We start from the raw sequence: 19,016 nt of genomic DNA on the forward strand, positions 1-19,016 counted from the left end.
CTAGCTACGCTGATTCTGAGGTGAGAAAAAGACATATGTTTGCGTATTTGTTGTGGCTCCTCGGGACTCTGTTTCCAAATTCACACGGGGACGTAGTTCTCCCTGGTCTCATCTACATTGTAGAGAATATGGTAGATGAATCTTTACCCGAGAAGCCAAAATACAGCTTCGGTTCTGCCATGCTATGTCATACATATAGGCTTGTGTGATGCCACACAAAAAACTTCTTGTGTGATGCCTACGAGCTTCTACAGTTGTGGTCTTGGGAATATCTCCCTATAGGACGACCTCGTATACTAAATCTCGTACACCCATACGACTGTAGCGAGGGAAGCAGTGCAACTATGGCCACCAGGTGGACAAAGCACGGAAATGTTGGTCTCCAGATAACCTATATACCACCAGCGGTTTGAGGTACTTGATGAGTCAGTAGTCACATGGAACCCATGGACTCAGTACCAGATACAAATGGTATTTGATATTCGACCCATCACAGCAGGCATCTTGAGCGATAGTGCATTCTGGCTGACTCGCTGCAACTTATTGTTCCTATGGTGTGTTGAGCCTTACAACCTAGAGCGTGTCATGAGATAATTCGGTCTCTATCAAGAGATTCCACCACCTTTTGCAAGACGTATCGATGAGGAAACCCATAAGTAAGATGTGACCTCCCTAAATAGTTAGTGTGTTTTTTAATTTACTAAACTCACACTTTGTTACATAATTTGCAGGCTAACCAATATGGGCAAGGATTTGAGTTTATACGATTGGAGGGAATGCAACATTCAATGGGTACACAAGTGGGAAAATGAAGCGCTAGCAGATATAGTGCATCAACTTAGGTACATTTTATTCACATTATTCTATTACGATGAACATACGATGCATGAAGATGCTTTGCTTTCATCACAACGGTTGATGCAATTATTTAATTTTGCAGACCGTACGATGGAAGTACAGATCCAGCGTATAAGCAGTGGTACTGCATCAGCACACGTACTAGCCTAGCCAATCAACCAGCTACGATACCAACACATCTCACACAGGAGGAGAAGATGCAGAGACATATTGAGCTGCATGCAGCTTACTATCGTGACCAGCTGGTGATCACTTGTAACTTTTTTAGGTCCATCATTTCATAATCATTTCAACCAAATAACAACCAAATATTGTTCAGCTTGAAACTTGCAACGAAGTGGGGCAGATGGCTGCGGAAAGCATGCCGGCCCGGGGCCCAGCTCGCAAGTCATTCCAGAAACGTTTTCAAGACTACGTGGCAACAAAGTTTAGATGTGGTAGAGGCGACGACGTTGTCACTGGAGCGTACAACATGCCGGTAGCGAGGTCAGCCAGACTGAGTGCGGCGACGACGTTGTCACTGGAGCGTACAACATGCCGGTAGCGAGGTCAGCCAGACTGAGTGCGGCGCCGTCGTCCAGACCGAGCGAGGCATGTATGAGCCATGGGCAGTGGGGTAGGGTCCGAGTACTACAACGACATTGCCACGACATGACTCATCTCTGCCACTGCATCGCTCTACTTCGGTGCAGCTTCGTCAGGGGCAGACATCTCATGACCATGGCACGGGCTTGGATTCGATGCCCGAGCAGACTCTTTCCCCGAACCAATATGCGTACACAGGATATGACGCATACACCCAAGGTGAGGGATCTTAGTCGTATCTCTCCACGGGAGGGATCTCCATGCCCGAGGAGACTCGTGTCCCAGATTTAAACCAGTACCACGTACAATGGACAGACAGTACAGGCGAGGGATCTGATCAGGTAGTCATGTTTACATTTTAACGCATTTACAAGGATATCATATATTATCCTCTAACAGTTTGTTTGCAATGTTTCTATGTGCAGGACATACCTGATGTTAATTGGGACGATGAGGACACCCAACGTGGCCTCAACACACGCATCCGGGGAGCATCACATGATCATGGTGACATGGTTACATCATTAGTTACAGAGTTCTTCGGAGGGGACGTTATTGGCCCACGTTTTATCCCCGAGGAGTCACAATCATACGCCTACAGTTATGCTTCAGGTTCGCAACAAGGATTGCAGACTCTACCACCTACGCAGGAGTCACAGACACATGAAGCCAAAGTGGAGTACGGTCGCGGTCTTCGTGTAACTCGACCACCTAATCGCTTGTCGCTTTCCGGTCCTAAGGAAAGGCCAGGTGGCCGTCGTCGACTAGGGTGATTCATCTATCCACATGTGCGACCCATTGTATCTACACATGTCAGTATCAGACTTTCCGATTTACACATCTATGTATGCTGAAATAAAAATGCACCAGTCAGAAACAATGTTTCCCGCGTATATCTCCCGCCATACTATCCTGCTTCACTCTTCGGCTTATGTTAGCCCGAAATGATTTTTTTTAAAATTTTGGATTATGAATACTGTGCAACCATTGCCCATCTTAGACATTGAAAAAAATAATTTGCGCAACCCTTTCCCCTCAATATTTTCCCGCCAACTCTTTCCATCCATATGTTCCCTCCACCTGTTTCCTGCCAACCCCTTCCCGCCATATCTTCTCGCCACCCGTTTCCCGCCAACCCCTTCCCACCATATGTTCCCGCCAACCCTTTCCCGCCATACCGCAGTCATTCTTTCCCGCCATTTTATTCTCTCTACCTATAAAACCCCCTTCACACGGAGGTGGATAAGCATTCCAGTGTAGTTTCGATCATAGTTTTCACCCTGGGATAAGCAGGAGTCTTCTGAGGCTAGTCACCGATTTTAGGATGGACAATAGGATAGTTCCATGGGACGAACTCACCGGTAGTGACACCATAATGAATGAGTTGGCTCACGAATTATGTAGGTCTGGGTGGCCTGAAAGGACCTAGGAGGGGGTACGTAAAGAACTTGTTAGGTTGCATGAAAGGTGGAAGAAGGTAGTGGAGCCGAAGAGTGAAACTTTCAGAAGGACTGCAGCAAAGCATCCATATTTATGGACTGACGACAGCGAGGACGAAGATGACATCTTCATGCCGCCGCTTCCGGGTTCTACATCATCGAACAGCAAGAGTTCTGCATCGTCCAAGGGAAAGAGTTCTGCATCCTCGAAGGGCAAGAGTTCTGCATCGTCCAAGGGTAATATTTCTGCATCCTCAAAGGGCAAGAGTTCTGCATTGACGGAGGATGACGATGATGCCTTCATGCAGTTTTTAAGCTGTATTTTTAGTTTTCAAGTCCAGTTCTACCGTTTAATTCAGATGTACTTGCATTATTAGTTTGTATTGTTTTATTATAGGGCATTATATTCTATCTTAATTTCATGTTGTAGTTGTTGCACGACGTTCGATAATTAGTTTGTATTATTAAAGTTTTTCCGGTAGGGAGAGAAGGAAAGAAGGAAAAATTGGCAGGAAAGAAAATGACAGAAATAATTTATGGCGGGCAAGAAAATGCCACATTTTATGCCAAAACTATATTTTTTCATTACGACATGGTACAACTGAAATTAGATACATCCTTGGCCTCACGAGCCCTTTCTTTTTTTTCTCGGTCTCTCTGCCTCACGAGACTGAAGTAAAAGGAGCGCTGAGTGACTAATGTCGTCGCGTCCTCTGAAGCAAAAGCACCGCTAAGTGACTGATGCGGTCGTGTCTGCTGAAGCAAAATCCAGCAGAATGAGTGATTCTCAGGGCATACGAATCAGTGGGCATAAGAAAACAAAGGGGCACAACAGGTTCCCGCAGCCTCGGATTCCCGCAGCGAGTGAGTGATTTCTGCAGTGCCATCGCATCCGCTGAAGCAATAGCCAGCACGATTCCCACAGTGTCGTCGCATCCGCTGAGGCAAAATAAGCAAAAAGTAGGAGTGATTCCCGGGCATTAGTAGCGTCTGTCACATCATCGGATTCCTGCGCGTGGGAATCAGCGCGTGGGAATCAGCACCGTCTGTGTCGGCTCAAACGCACGTGCAGCAGGGTGGCCGTCAGCGCGGGTGGCGGCAGGGCCCACGCCTCGGCCCGCGCGCAACAATAGTTGTCGGCCAAGGCGCAGCAATACCAGAGGTGGTCGTCTACTACGGTGGCGGCAGGACCCACCTGCCCTGCCCCGTTCCGTCCCGGCTCGAGCAGCTCCAAAATCACGTTTTACCCACGCGGTCGCCTCCTGCCATGGCGGCAGGTGCCACGTGTCGCATGCCGCGCCTGCCGCCACGGATGAGGGGGTCCTTTTTGTCAATTGCGTCCGAAGGGGGTCTTTTTTGGCAATTCCACTGGGCAGAGAGTCTCTTTCGACAAAAAATCGTCAAAGGCTAGGCCCCTTGGGGCCCCTTTTCTTTTGAAAACCGTACTCACAACTCATTGTTTTTTGAGAAAATGTACATGTACACATATACATGTATATTGTGCACATACGCAATTTCATAATAATGTATGAAATTTATATTTTATTTGTAGCTTACAAATTAGCATATTATTTGATGAAATTTGTTGACATGTAGCAAATATATATAAGGTTCACGGAAACCGTATTTTTTTTACTTTTAAATGTTATTTTTGTTTTTTAAATACCGGGCTCCTTGCCAAAAATTTGGACATTAATGCCTTTTGGTGGACAAGAATTAGGGAGGCCGGTATCCCCCCGCCCCCTGAAATGTCACAAATGTCATATTTCTACATTGCAAAAAGGGGAAATCATTGTGTATAAACAGATAAATGTATACTACGTAAGTGAAAATTTTCATAACAATGTATTTTTCACGAGTGTCGTACACAAAAAAGAGAAATATGTACATGAAAATGGGTCAATTTTTCGTTGGGTCAGGATTTGCTTTTTTAGCTTATAAATCACTATATTTTGAAACAAAAATTTACAAGTATGAAACTAATGTGTATAAATTTACGCATTTTTTTTAAATTTTCTAAACTTGGATATATGATTTTCGAATTTTGTTCAAAATATCGGGGTCTGTAGCCAAAAAAATCGCCCGCAGCGCTATGTCTCACTTATAGCCAGACCTACCATGCTCTCGCCTAAATGTCCCTCCCTAAATGGGATGGGCCAGATGCCCGGGGAGGCCATGCCCTCATTTTTTGTTATTTTTCCATGTTTTTGGTTTTAATTTTCTTTACTTTCGTTTATACTTCCAAATCCTATAAATAAATATATTTAAAAAACTTTTAGCATAAAACATGAGAAATATGTTAACCAAGCATTTAAAAAATGTTAATGTATATAAAGAGAATATTTTCTATGTATATGAAAAATGTATACAAAAAATATACAATGCGTGTGAAAATTTGATCACGTATTTATGAAATGTTAATCAAGCATTTGAAAAAATATTAAATGAGTTCTCTTAATGTTAATCAAGAATTTAGAAAACATTAATATTTATAAGGAAAATGTTGACCATGTATTCAAAAAATGTTTAATATGTATTACAAAATGGTAAACGTGTATAAAAAAATGTAGACCATGTATTCAAAAAAGTTAATATTACATATGAAAAATATTAATCAAATATTTGAAAAATATTATATATATGTGTGTGTGTACTTGCTAAAATAAGCCTGAGCGCATTATTGGTTACCATACGCTCCGGCCGTCTAACCCAAACAGACTCCTACGCTAAGTGGCCCGAACCATTCCCTGTTCCACGCGCATAACCGCAAGTAAAAAGTTCCTCGTAAAGTGTTAATGTAACGTGATAATGGATTACGCCTCCCCACCCCCCGAACAATAAATCTAGCTAGTGGAAAATCCTCGTAAAATATTAATGGAATGTAGTAATCGATTACCCTCTCCTCCTCCGAAAGATAGATCTAGCTATCCACGATTCAGGAAATAGTCACATGGTAATATTTTCATGGAACATAGTAACGGAATTGCAAGGAAACATAGTAACGATTACTAGATTACCATAAATATTACTATATAACCAAGTACTCTCATTACCTGGTCGGATGTCTACTACAGTAACAATTAGTCTAAGTATGCGTAGTGTTACTACAATTAAGACTGCTACTAGTGGATGGTAATGGAATTACCAATATAAGATAAACAAATTACTAGGGAAACCACTGCCGTATGCTTGCTTTTTGCAAGCTCTGCCTAGAAGCCACGTGATTTTTAACATTACCATGTGTCCACTATATTCTAAGATTACAGGGTCGATGAATGGTGCACGACACCCCGTAATAGTTGTATTTCCATTACCATATAGCTGAATTTATTTTACTGTGGTTAATTAGTCGACGGTAGTGCAGTGCATGCAATCTAAAAAGCAAAAACGCAAAACAAGACTATTACCATATATAGTGGTATGTTTACTGTCATTAGTGGATAGTGCTGCGAGGCGGACATGGGAAGCCTGGGTTCAGTAATTGGAATTAAGTCCATTACTATAGTCTGTATCAATTTTACCTTCATTTTACGTGGGAAGTTGGGTCAAGCGGCGCACCAAGCGGATCAATTAGCAACCAGAGCGTACGTTTAGGCATTATGCGCTCTCGCTTAGTTTAGCGCAACCGTAATGGACTATTCTGTTACCCTTCTTGAACTGATGAATTTGAGCGGTTGTACTGATTCCGTCATTTCGTTGAACTGATCATTTTTTATTAAAAGAGCAAATAAGAGCCCCCTCCTCTCTTTCCCCGTTGAGCCAGCTACTTGTGGCGGATCCCTCCACCCGCCCGCCTCCCTCCTGGCAACCCAAGCCATACCCCAGTCGCGGTGATGGGCGCCGGGGCGCGGGCGACGGCGGCGGCGCTGCCACTGGAGCTCGTATGGTGGAGAGAAGTGTGGCGTGGGTGCGTACATGCGCTAAGCTGGAGCAGAGGCGCCCTGCAGCGGGCGGCGCCGGGACGAGGATGGTCCGCGGCGAGCTCCGGCCGTAGAGGGCGCAGCGCGCCCCAAGAGCACGCGCAGAGCTGGCCGGAGGAGAAGGCGGCCACGCGCGGCGCCGGCGTTCGCCTCAGCGCTAGCAACACGGACGAAGAAGCTACCAACTACAAGTAGCACCAAGCGAGAAATCAGCAGAGAGAACTCAAGCGAATGCACAAGGAATACCCGCGTGGTGGGGGGAGAGCACGAGGGCGGAGGGGGAGGCCGCCATTTCCAGCCGGGGGGCGGGTCGAGCTGCTGGTGGAGTCGCCGTGTTCCGCTCCCCTCCTCCTCCTCCTTCCCCTTTGTACTAGTGGCAAGGCGCCGATCTATGATGTGGTTGAAAGGATTGAGTGACCACTCAACTGTTTTAGTTTACCTTGCCATCTTAGGAAGGGAAGGGCAGAGCAGGTCCCGCCGGAGTGGGAGGGGGCGGTGGCCACTACCACCACCGTCCGTCCAGGTTCACCTCAGTCGGCGGCAATTGTAGCCATGTTGCCCATGTGCCCATCCTTGACGTCTCTCAAAGATCAGTCTCTATGCTCTGTCTTTTCTGCACAATACAGGAAAGGTCATCTAGTTCTGCATGAACTAGAGCCTGCACCATAATCTTGGCCATCTCACGGCATGTCTGAATTTGTTCATTTATCTTATGTAAGATGCCAAGACGAGGTTCTAGGCTAGTGTTGCTAGCAGGAACCATAGAGTTGGCAACATATGGCAGAATCTAAAGAGCGGCTGAAGCTGAATCTTCTGTGCTTAAAGTGCAATTTACAGGAAGGACTGTTCCAAAATTCATGAACCTAAAATGGAACATGAAATGGGAGCTGAGCAGATTCCGTTGCTAATTAATTATCCCGCACTATGTTGTTGCTGGTGGAGCTAATATAGTAGTAGTATTTGATCAGGGGCTAACGGTAGTTACTACTGTATTTGACATGAGACTGAGCACCATACGAGCTATAAAATGGCAGCTCATATTCAGGGAAACTTTCGTGGTAGGTGTGCAACAAAATTTCACAAAGAATTGTCAAATGCGAAACTTTCATAGAGGTCAAAGATTTCAGTTCAACGTCTACACAGAGCTATCGAAATATGAAACTTAGTCATGTTGAACGTTTCCTCAAATTCGCAACTGGTGAAGACTAGTTTGAAATATGGTGAGACCCTTCGTGTTGCTTTCCCGTCAGAAAAAACAGAGTACTGGAACTGATGTCCATATGTGTTTGTGTTGAGCGTGTTTCGTAGACTAAAATTTACACTTTTTTGGGTACGCCTTTTTCTCGTAACTTTTCGATGGTTTACGGTATCATAGTCCTCGAACTTGCATGGTTTATATCATTGAGTTGAATGATATTTATTTTAAAACAATATGTTTTGTGTGTTTCTTTTTTTGAACTCATTTTTTTGCAATGATGTTTTGAACTTCTCGCGTTTTGCAACTTGGACTTTTACCATTTGAATTTCCGTGGGTTTTTCTTTTGTTTGAGCTTTTTTCCAAACTTATCTGAGACGTCATGTTTGAACATACAACTTTTGTAGTTGTGAACTTATCGTTTTTTCCATTTATTAAGTTGCTTTTTTCCTCCGAACATTTACTGGTACAATTTTTTTTTGCAAATTTATTGCCCCTTGAGTAAGAACAGATGCAATTTTTAATTTTAATTTTATGGTACTTATGGTACTAGAGAGTTTGTACTTCTTAAAAAATAATCACTCGATGTTCTTTTAGTTTTATTTTTTAATTTTCTTTCTCATCCTTATCTTTACTGACGGTGTAATCACCATCGTACCTTTATGGTTTATATAGTTGAACGGACTTACATTTTTACCATTCCCTTCTTTTTAGAACTTATATGTTTTCTTCTCCAAACTTCCTACCTGTCGAGAATTAGAACTTATTTATTTTTACATTTGTACTTCCAAGTGTCTTTAATGCCATTTTCACTATTTTACTTTGTTTTACCTCATCAAACAGGCGCACAACACATTTGAAGAAACAAAATACGAATCTTTGAAACACTAGGGGTATAACCATTGCACATAACTTCATGTGTGCCTTCATCATAGAAAAATATGCTGAATATCGCTAAGTTCTAAGGTTGAACAAATGAATCATACAGAATATTGTGAACACGCCGCATTTTCTCACTAAAACAAACTTCTGTACTTGCATACAACCCTCTTTGAACTTGGACGACACCTAGTGCTCAACTTGGACGATGAACAGTGCTCAACTCGAACGAAGGAGGTAGTCATTGCTTTTTAACCATGAATGCTTCTAAAGACACTGGGAATTGCTTCAAAACTGCTTTTATACTTTTTAACACGAGGATTCTCTCAGCTGGGCCAAGAAGCAATGCATACATAATATTTTTATTCTGCAAGAACGAAGCACTCCAATAATTAACAACTAATCTGTTAGTACATGCAGAACAATTTCAGTTTTGAGAACAAACTTCCATTGATATGTTAATCTCTCAATCTGTATAGAGGACAGGATGGTTCAAGGATTAGCATTGGCATTATTGGAAACCGTGGCCTTTAATGAAATGGTTCAGGGATCACTCTCAGTCAGCCCCATTGCTACTTGTGCTACAGAGAACATGAATATAAAGCAGATGGTGACTCATCGATTTTTCTTTATGATATATAGAAACTTACAGAATTTTGAAACTTGCACTGACGATATTTAGGTGATATATCTAAACTTTACAGGATTTTGAAGAAATTCGCTGCAAATCATTACTTATTTAGGTGATATATCTGAAGTTACAGAGTAATATTGAACTACAATGGATAGACCAACAACATAAATCCTCAAGCAAAGCTCACAATCTCCATGGAAGATGTCTATGAATTCACCATGGAAGGGCATCCCACTCCCCCGCTCTATCTGCTCCCACTCCCTGCACACACACACAGAGCAGAGAGAGGATGAGAGGGAGATGACTGAGGCGGATCAAGGACAGAGCACAAGGGGCCTGCACGTAGCTCTTCTCGTGACCGGCTGGGTAGCGTGCTGTTGTACTGACGAGGCAAAGGTCCAAATATATCGCCTAAATAAGTTCAAAGAATTTTACAAAAACAAGTAGGCAACAAAGAGAAAAGTCATGTATGGCTATCAGGCACAACTTATATATATAGGACTAGTAAGGGTCTCAGGAATCGACTACATTATTTCAGTCAACTCTATCTTCATCAGTACTAGAATGACTGGACAAGAAGTTTAGATTTGTAGCAGCACACACACCAAACTTATAGAATTTTTCTTCAACGTTTTTAGGTAATTGCATCGGTACTAGTATAATTGGAAAAGTATTTCAGATTTGTAGAAGCGCACACACGAAACTTACAGAATTTGATGGAAATGCACGAGCTCTGATTTATCAGTACATAGTTTTATGGAAATGCATGAGTTAACTTCTTCTAGGCACTATCTGAACATGGTGAAGACTAGCAAATGTAAGGATAGGCAGAGAACACTTAGTATTGAGCTTTTTTCCAAGTATGTGTTGAACTGATATATTTTTTGTCAATGAACTGTTGTAGTATAGGTACTAGAGCTACCAACATCTTCCTATATATCATGATAAAAAGCAAACAAACATGCATACTAGAGAAAATTGAACTGACAATAGAAGAAATTTATACTTTTTTGGGACTGATATCATGTAATACCTCATCCAGAAAGCATGCCAAGCGAAACGTTTATTTTTTTAGTTGAAGAACTAGAAGTCTTGCAGCACAAGAGGCACGGCATGGTGCTATTAACTAACTTACAGAGATCCTTTCTGCTTTGTAGTAGTACCTGAGGTTACAAGGGTCAGAAATTTACCATTTGACGGCCTTCACGCCACCAGCAGCGCTGGAGGTGACCTCATGTCTCCTGCTGTCGGCGGGAAACAGGAGCTGGATCAACGAGGAAGAAGGTGGCAGGAGCACCTTGTCCATCCGATCTCTCATGCGAGGGCAGTGCTCGACGTCGAGGTGCAGGGCGCCGAAGGAGACGGTCACGCGATGAGGAGGAGCAGGATGGGGCAGAAGTGGTTGTTGCCGACGCTTTGCCCTCCGTCGGCGACCCCCCTGCAGCGCGTCATGGGAGGTGGGAGGAGGAGCCATGGCGCGTCGCCATAGGTGGAGGCTCTACGTTTATGTTGATAGTACCATAATATCATTGCACAGTAGTGGTTGTCAATTGAATCTTGCAAGTCCAAACAAAACCATAGTTGAAATTAGACCTGACAAAAAAGAATAAACTCGCACTGACAAATGGATGAATTTCATGTAGAACACCTTTCTCCTTTAGACGGTTGATTAATGCCACACATGGACAAGACAGTGTGCCAAGAAATCAAATTGCACAAGTCAGAAGACACAAATTAACACCACGATAGCCGCCCTAGACCATGGAATGGATGGAAGCACAAGACGATAAAATAAAATAAGAATTGGCTTGAACTTAAACCAAAATGATAATTGAACTGAACTAAAATTAGATACTGGACTGAATTAAAATAAGAAACATATAGCAAAATTAAATTGTATAAACACAAGCATTTTCAGCAATCAAATTTTCCTCTTGAATATGTAGAGGGACACACCTTGTTTTCTCTATCAGATTCCTACATCCAGGCAAAGAAGTGGGTATAGAACAAGGTACATCAGCCCAAATTTTTGTACTTCTCGTTGCATTGCTTCAGTTTGGTTCCAAGAACACTATGCTGTAGTTCCGGTTGCAGACCTGGTCGTCACGGCGTGCAGGGACCATGGAGGAAGAGGATCTGGAGCAGAAGCTCTCACACGATGAAGTTGTGGACGGCGCCGAGCATGTCGGTGGACGCATGTTCGGAGAAGTTGTAAAATATCTGCAGAACTGAAGGATATGCTTTTTGTATTATCTCTAATCACAATGAACAAAGTATTTAGAACTGACGCATATATGATACTCGATCAATACTAAAATGGACAATATTTGTTAAGTTTCTATGTATGAACCTACCAACTTTCTAAACATGAACTTCTCCCTAGGGTTATTCTTCGGTATTGAAAAATGTGCAGGCAGAGCACATATATTAGTAATAGTTATATCGAGAGGGTTTACTTCAACCCCTACATTTTTCATTCATTAATAACTATCAGTAACTTGTTATTCATCAGTACTAGTACGACTGGACAAGAAGTGCAAATTTGTAGCAGCACACAGATTGAACTTGCATAATTTTTCTTTGAACTTTTTTTAGGTGATATATCTAAACTTACATAATTTTGAAACATGTACTGATGATATTTTTACGCACGCACCCAACTATCCTATGTTTTTTCATGAATTTACAAAATAATACAAACCAAACTAATAATGAGTTTAGTACAGAAAACAAGTCTCTTCTCTAGGCATTAAGACAAATACCTGTCGAACAACAAGCACAAGACAGCAGTGCCGCTTGAGGAGCAGGGGAAGAGGGACAGTACAAACAAGTGCAGCTCAATGATACCATATGCTGCAGAACAAATTTGCCACTTGGGACTGAAGAAAGAAATCACACAAGATGAGCTGAAAATCATAATAGAATGACCATAGCTACAATATGAACTGAATATATACCAGAGGAGCATGAACATCCAGGGGGAGGTGTGGAAAGGTTGAGATGGGCACCTCCCGAGCTGCGGCATCGAACGGCTTGGCACTGTGATGTTGAACGATCCGGGGTGGCAGCGGTGAACGGAGGGCAAGTCGGGTTGGTGGTTGTCGCGCTGGAGATGGACATCGGGGACGCTGCGGCAGAAGAAGTGGGTCACACCGGCGACCTGCGGCTGTGCGTGTAGGTGGTTTGCTGGTAGACTGGAGCCGGAGGAGATGGGAAACAGGGTGGCGGCTGGAGCCAGTGACTGCAGAGAGTGGTTGGGGATTGATGACGAGATCAAGAGGAGATGGGGGCGACGGAGGCTTGTGAAGCAGCGGCGGCGCCAATGCGGCCGGCAACCAGGAGGTTGTGTGCGGGGCGAGAGCACGGTGGAAGCAGCGGGGAGGTTGGCCAGGCGGCATGGTGGAAGCACGGGGGCGGCGCTCCGGTGGGAGCAGCGGGGAGGCGGGCTAGTGGCATAGTGGAAGCAGAGGGGCGACGCCAGCGACGGGTAGAAGCAGGGGCGAAGTCGGCGGTGCATGGAAGCAGGGACGCTGGGCCCGGCGGCCGGTGGCGGGTGGGAGCAGGGGGTGGAGCCAGCGGTGGGTGGAAGCAGCGGGGAGGCGGTGGGGAGTGGGTGGGCTTTTTCTCTGTTTCGTGCCACATCATAGAAGCACCAGATTGTGCAAAATGGATCGGGCCTCTATAAGGGCCTGATGGTAACAGAATAGCCCTGTCATATATATATATATATATATATATATATATATATATATATATATATATATATATAATATTCTGATCACAACATGAACTTCCCGAGTAACGCGCCTGACCTTCCCCGAGTACTAGGTTGAACTTCAGCTAAAAGGTGTCCAAATAGGGCTTGGGATATACCGTTGGAAAGCTATGGACATCAGTATCATGATCCAAGTTAATTTTTTGGCAAAATGTAAGCTGTTTAAGAGCAGTTTTGAAAATCGTTTTTTCTTCATACAAAAAACGTGAATCGTATTTTCGATCGCATTTTTAAACCGTTTATCAGAATGAGGCAAATAATATGGCGTTGGAAAGCTGCTGCAAAACCACTCCTTCCATATGTTGAAAGTTTTCTCTAATTCCCTACGGTTAAAGAGTAATTCGGAAAATCGTAGAATTTCGCAAACCGAACAACCAAGTTCATTTTTTCGATGCCATTTCTAAACGGCTAATCCAATTCAGGCAAATAATATGGCGTTGGAAAGCTTATGAAAATGCGCTACCTTTTAATGTTAATAGTTTTCTCTAATTTTGAATAGTTTAAAATTATTTAGAAAACGGTACAACTTCCATCGAGTTCGTATTTTGAGCTAATTTTTTAACCGTACGTCCAAATGCAGCAAATGATATGGCGTTGAAAAGCTTGAAGAAATGCGAAACTTTTTTGTATATATTGTTTCTCCTAATTCATTACGGTTTTATGTCAGTTTTGAAAATGGCTAAAAATGTATTTTTGCCATAATTTATACAAACTTTAGCGGAATGGGCCAAATAATATACCGCTGAAAAGCTACGGAAAATGTGAAACTTTTTCATGTTGATGGTTTTCTCTGATTCCTAGCCGTTTTTATGTAATTTCGAAAACGGCGAGATCACTCGTTCTGCCTTTATTTCGAAACAGATTCTTCAAAAATGCACCGCGTGAAGAATCTAACCTTCTCGGCATGTGTACCTGAACTTCACTCTATTTTTCACGTGATTTTTTTGTTCGTAGATCTTCATCCACTGCTCGTAGCACTCCATCCCACTCACCGGAATTGAGCAATTGATATACCGATGGAAAGTTGTTGTAAACACGCAACTTTTCTATGTTGATCATTTTTTTATACTCGCGACGATTTTGAAAGTTTTTCATCTCAAATTCATTCACTATAGTAGTCGAACTTCCTACTGTTTTCACGTTGAACTTCTGTGGTGTATTTTCGTTTGTAATTTTGTCATCCATTCGTCAGTGTTACACAAATCATATTCCTTTTATACAAACCTCTTTCACAATATTTTTTTTAACTTTCTCCGACCTTGAACTTACAACAACAAAAAACTTTTAGCCTTTGCTTTTTTATTTTTTTTAATACAAAATGCACACCGTGTAGTACGTGAACTTCTTACAGTTATTAATCTGAACTTCTCTCGGTTACGTGAAAATATCTGAGTTTTTTATGAATATTAATCTAAATTTCTTAATCCTTTTTTATGAATTTTGAAGCGCCCTATTTTTAAACGTTGAACTTCTCGTTATTTCATTTTTAAACTTCTTGTTTTCATTCTTTAATAACGAGGAAAATCTGAGTTTTTTATAATCATCGAACTTCTCCATGTTTTTAATATGGACTTCCTGGTTTATTTCTTAATCTTTTTTATGAATTTTGAAGCGCTCTATTTAAAAATTTGAACTTCTTGTTATTTTATTTTTGAACTTCTTGTTTTCATTCTTTAATAACGAGGAAAATCTGAGTTTTTTTTATAATCATCGAACTTCTCCATCTTTTTAATATGGACTTCCTGGTTTATTTCTTAAATTTTTTATGAATTTTGAAGCGCTCTATTTACAAATTTTGAACTTCTTATTTTTTTTTTTGAACTTCTTGTTTCCATTCTTTAATAACGAGGAAAATCTGAGTTTTCTATAATCATCGAACTTCTATATCGAACCACTCTAACTTTTTATTTGAATTTACTTTATGTATTTTTAGAAATATGAAATTTGTAGTTTTTTTTAGAAACATCAAACTTCTTACTTATTTTGAATTGAAGTTCTTTGTTTTATTCTTTAGTAACCAAAAAAATTCAACTTTTTAATTAAATATCAAACTTCTCCACGTTTTTAAATTGAACTTCTTGGTTTTATTCTTCGGTAACGAGAAAAACTTAGTTTTTATTGTACATTGAATTTCTCTGTTTTTCCAAATTGAACTTCTTGGTTTAATCTTACCGGGGAAAATCTGAATTAAAAAAACAGGGAAAATCTTTTTAAAACTTTTTGTTGTTGTTCCCTTATTTTAGTTTGAACTTATTAGTTATACTTTAGAACAAGAATGTGAGGTTTTTATCAACTTTGAACTTCTCAGTTATTTTAATTTGAAATTCTTAGTTTTATTCTTTACTAACGAGGAAAATCGAGTTTTTTGAACCTCTTTGTTTTAAAATTCTGAACTTCTTGGTTTTATTTTTTTAATACTGTGAAAAATCCGAATTTTTTATAGGCATTGAACTTCACCATTTTTAAAATTTGAACTTCTTAGTTGTTGGTCAGTAACGGGAAAATTCTATTTTTTTATAAACATCAAACCACTCTGTTATTTTAATTTGAACTTCTAATTTTTTTTAAACGGGGAAAACCATTTATATAATATTTTTGAAATGTTCTTTAAATTTGCATTTTTTTGAACTTCTTCCTCCATTATTATTTTTGAGCTTCTACATTTGTATTTTTTGAACTTCTCATTTTTTTTATAATTGAACTTCTTGGTTTCTGAAATAAACAATGAACTTATCCATTAGTTAAATTTCGACCTATAGGTTATTTTTGAAAACAGGGAAAATCCATTTGGGAAAGAGGGTCACACGACCATATTCATCATGCGGGGGGTATGCAATGACAGGCACGAAGGCGTGCTCACTAGTGATATTTTTCTTCCTTTTGTTCTCATTTGAACTTCGTCTTTTTTTAATGATGAACTTCTCGCATAATTTTTACATGGTTTTTTCCATGTGTTTTGAAGTGAGAGATTGAATGAAATCTGCTTGTTGATCTCACCGAAGTTTTTGATTTGTTTGAATGTTATTTTTCTCTTTTATTGTCAAGTTTTTCATTTGAACACGCAAACTTGGTGAAAGACGAATTTGAGCTCTGTGTTTTAAAATTGAACTTCTAGGTTTTTTAAAATGGAGAACTCTGGACTTCAATCTTGCTTCAAATTGAGTGATCCGCTGCTGCAAAAATAGGACGAGTAATGCCGGCAGTTCTACACCACTGTGTAATGTAGTTTTTTCATCAGGGCGGGGTGGAGGGAGGAGCAGAAGGAAGAAGGCCAATGCCCTGGCAGAGAGAAGATCATCTTTGGTCTAAGACGAAGGTGGGGAAGGGGATGGCCGGAGGCGAGTGGAAAGAAGAAAACTTCTGCACAAATCGATCAAGGTCCAAAAGAATTTTTTAGGTACATGCCACATTATAATCAAAACAATAATGTTTTTGATACATAGAAGGTTCGTTCACATATACACATGAACAAAGTGTCAATCCCCTATCCGATAGAAAAAAATGATCCATCCACAACTAACCCGTGCCAAATATTCCTGAACTAAAATACATGCCGAACTTGGACCCTGAGATCCCCAAGGTACCAATTTTTATGGGATGATCTGTAATAACAACAATTACTTCATGAGTTTGTAGTATTGAATGAAGCAGCAGTCTATGCCAAATTCGGACCAAGGTAACAGGAGCAAAATAGCTAAACGGTAACATGAAAATAAAATCAACACATGTTACAAAATTTGAGCAGGAACACTAGCATGATGACATGAATCTGCACACGCTATGTATTTGAGCAGGATCTCATTCACTTCATCTGGAAACAATTTAATGAGACAAAAATCAAGAAGCAATTGGTTTGAGCATATTCCGGTATTTACAAACAAGAAACAAATTGTTGCCAACCTAGTTTTGTTCAATGTATATTGCATGATTTATGTAATCTGGGTACATTTTTTTCTTTGAACCCACCTCTAAATTACTGCAAGCGTGCAACAATCACAAAACACAACATCTACTATTTGCTGTGTTTTCTTCTTCTCCAGCATAAATTGAACTGCTGCAAGTAATTGCTAAAATTTAGCATTGTTTTTTCTGTAGGGTGAAGATGCAGGTAGCGCAAGTTGGCATCGGAACATGGAAATGCAGGGGCTACGATGAGCTATGCAAAGGCCGCCTCGAGGCTGGGAGAAGTTCAGGAGAAGCACAAAAATACCATTGAACGGCCTGGGGATGTGTCCTTGAACGACCCAAGGAGGCGGCGTTGAACAGTTTTTGGCGATGCGGCGGCGGAGCCCCACCGAGAGGAGGCTGCGTCATGGAGGGGCGAGCTTCGCGATGGGCGACTGAGAGGATGCGGATTCCGCCTGAGAGCTCTGCCGGCGGCATCATCCAGGTGTCGAAGGAGTGGCGTGGATCCACTTGGGCGGCGGCGGCGCGCAGGGAGGGTGAGTTGGGGTGGCGGCGTCGTGCAGGGAAGGTGGGTTGGGGCAGCGACGACGTGCGGGGAAGGTGGGGTGTGGCAGCGGCGCGCGGGGGAAGGTTGGGTGGGGCGGCGGTGGCGCGCGGGGAAGGTGGGGTGGGGTGGGGCGGCGGCCGCGCGTGGGGAAGGTGGGGGTGGGACGGCGGCGGTGCATGGGGAAGGTGCAGGCGTGACATCGGGGTGGGGCGGCGGCGTTGGTTGGTGGTAGGGCCGCCGGCGGCGCGGGCCAGGGAGGGAGGCGGCGGCGGCGCGGGCCAGGGAGGAAGAGAAGCCAGATGGGATCGGGATCGGGAGAGGTTAGGGGAAGGGGTCGTGGGAAGCGGGTGGGGTCGGCTTTTTTTTCTTTGTATCGTCGGGTGGGTTTTCTGGGAAGTTCAGGAGGATCCCGTCACCCCTATACAGCGCATCGTGATCCAAATAACTATTCTAATTCCAGGATTAGAATAGTGCTATCATATATATATATAGGAAAAATCCATCCTATCACCCAGTGATAGTTACCCAATATGTCTCGTATACTACTAAGTGGTACTATATATACTACCTTATCATTTTAAATATATTCGTATACTATATCTAAGATATTACAAAGCACGTTACATGAAAAATTTGCATATGAGCCCGTGAATTTTTTATATTTATGAAATACGTACATATTTGCACGTAAAAAAGAGCATACTCAAAACATGGTATATACTACCTAAAAATTAGTATATATACTACCTAATCATTGTTATATACTACATCCTACACGTACATACTCTTGATTTCGACGGATACTACATACAACATACAAAACGCAAGTGGTGGTAACTACCACTGCTTGTAGGAAACATTTGTCCTATATATATATATATATATATATATATATATATTGTTACTATTCATCACCCAGGGTGCAGAATAAGTTATTCTTCATCCGAGATAATCTTACAATCATTTCATAATTAAATTACGTTTGGAATTTAAATAGTAACATTTTTATTGATTCACTATGTAAAATTTGATATAAGAAAATAAAAAATATAGGTTATAAGACAAGAAAAATTGCAGTTTATGTGTATTTTAGACTATGTTTTACGTTTGTAATTTTACATAACATAAAATATTTTTTATGGTGATTATATATTTTATTACGGTCTCTTTTTACGTCGAAAATAAGACAAAACTTATGGAACGTAAAATTACGGTGCATTGATAATAAAATAGAGGGGGGTGAAGAATAAATATTCCTCACCCAGGGTGACGAATATA

This window comes from Triticum urartu, chromosome 4A, assembly GCF_056163025.1.
Source record: "Triticum urartu cultivar PI428250 chromosome 4A, HENAU_Tu73, whole genome shotgun sequence".
Classification (NCBI taxonomy): Eukaryota; Viridiplantae; Streptophyta; class Magnoliopsida; order Poales; family Poaceae; genus Triticum; species Triticum urartu.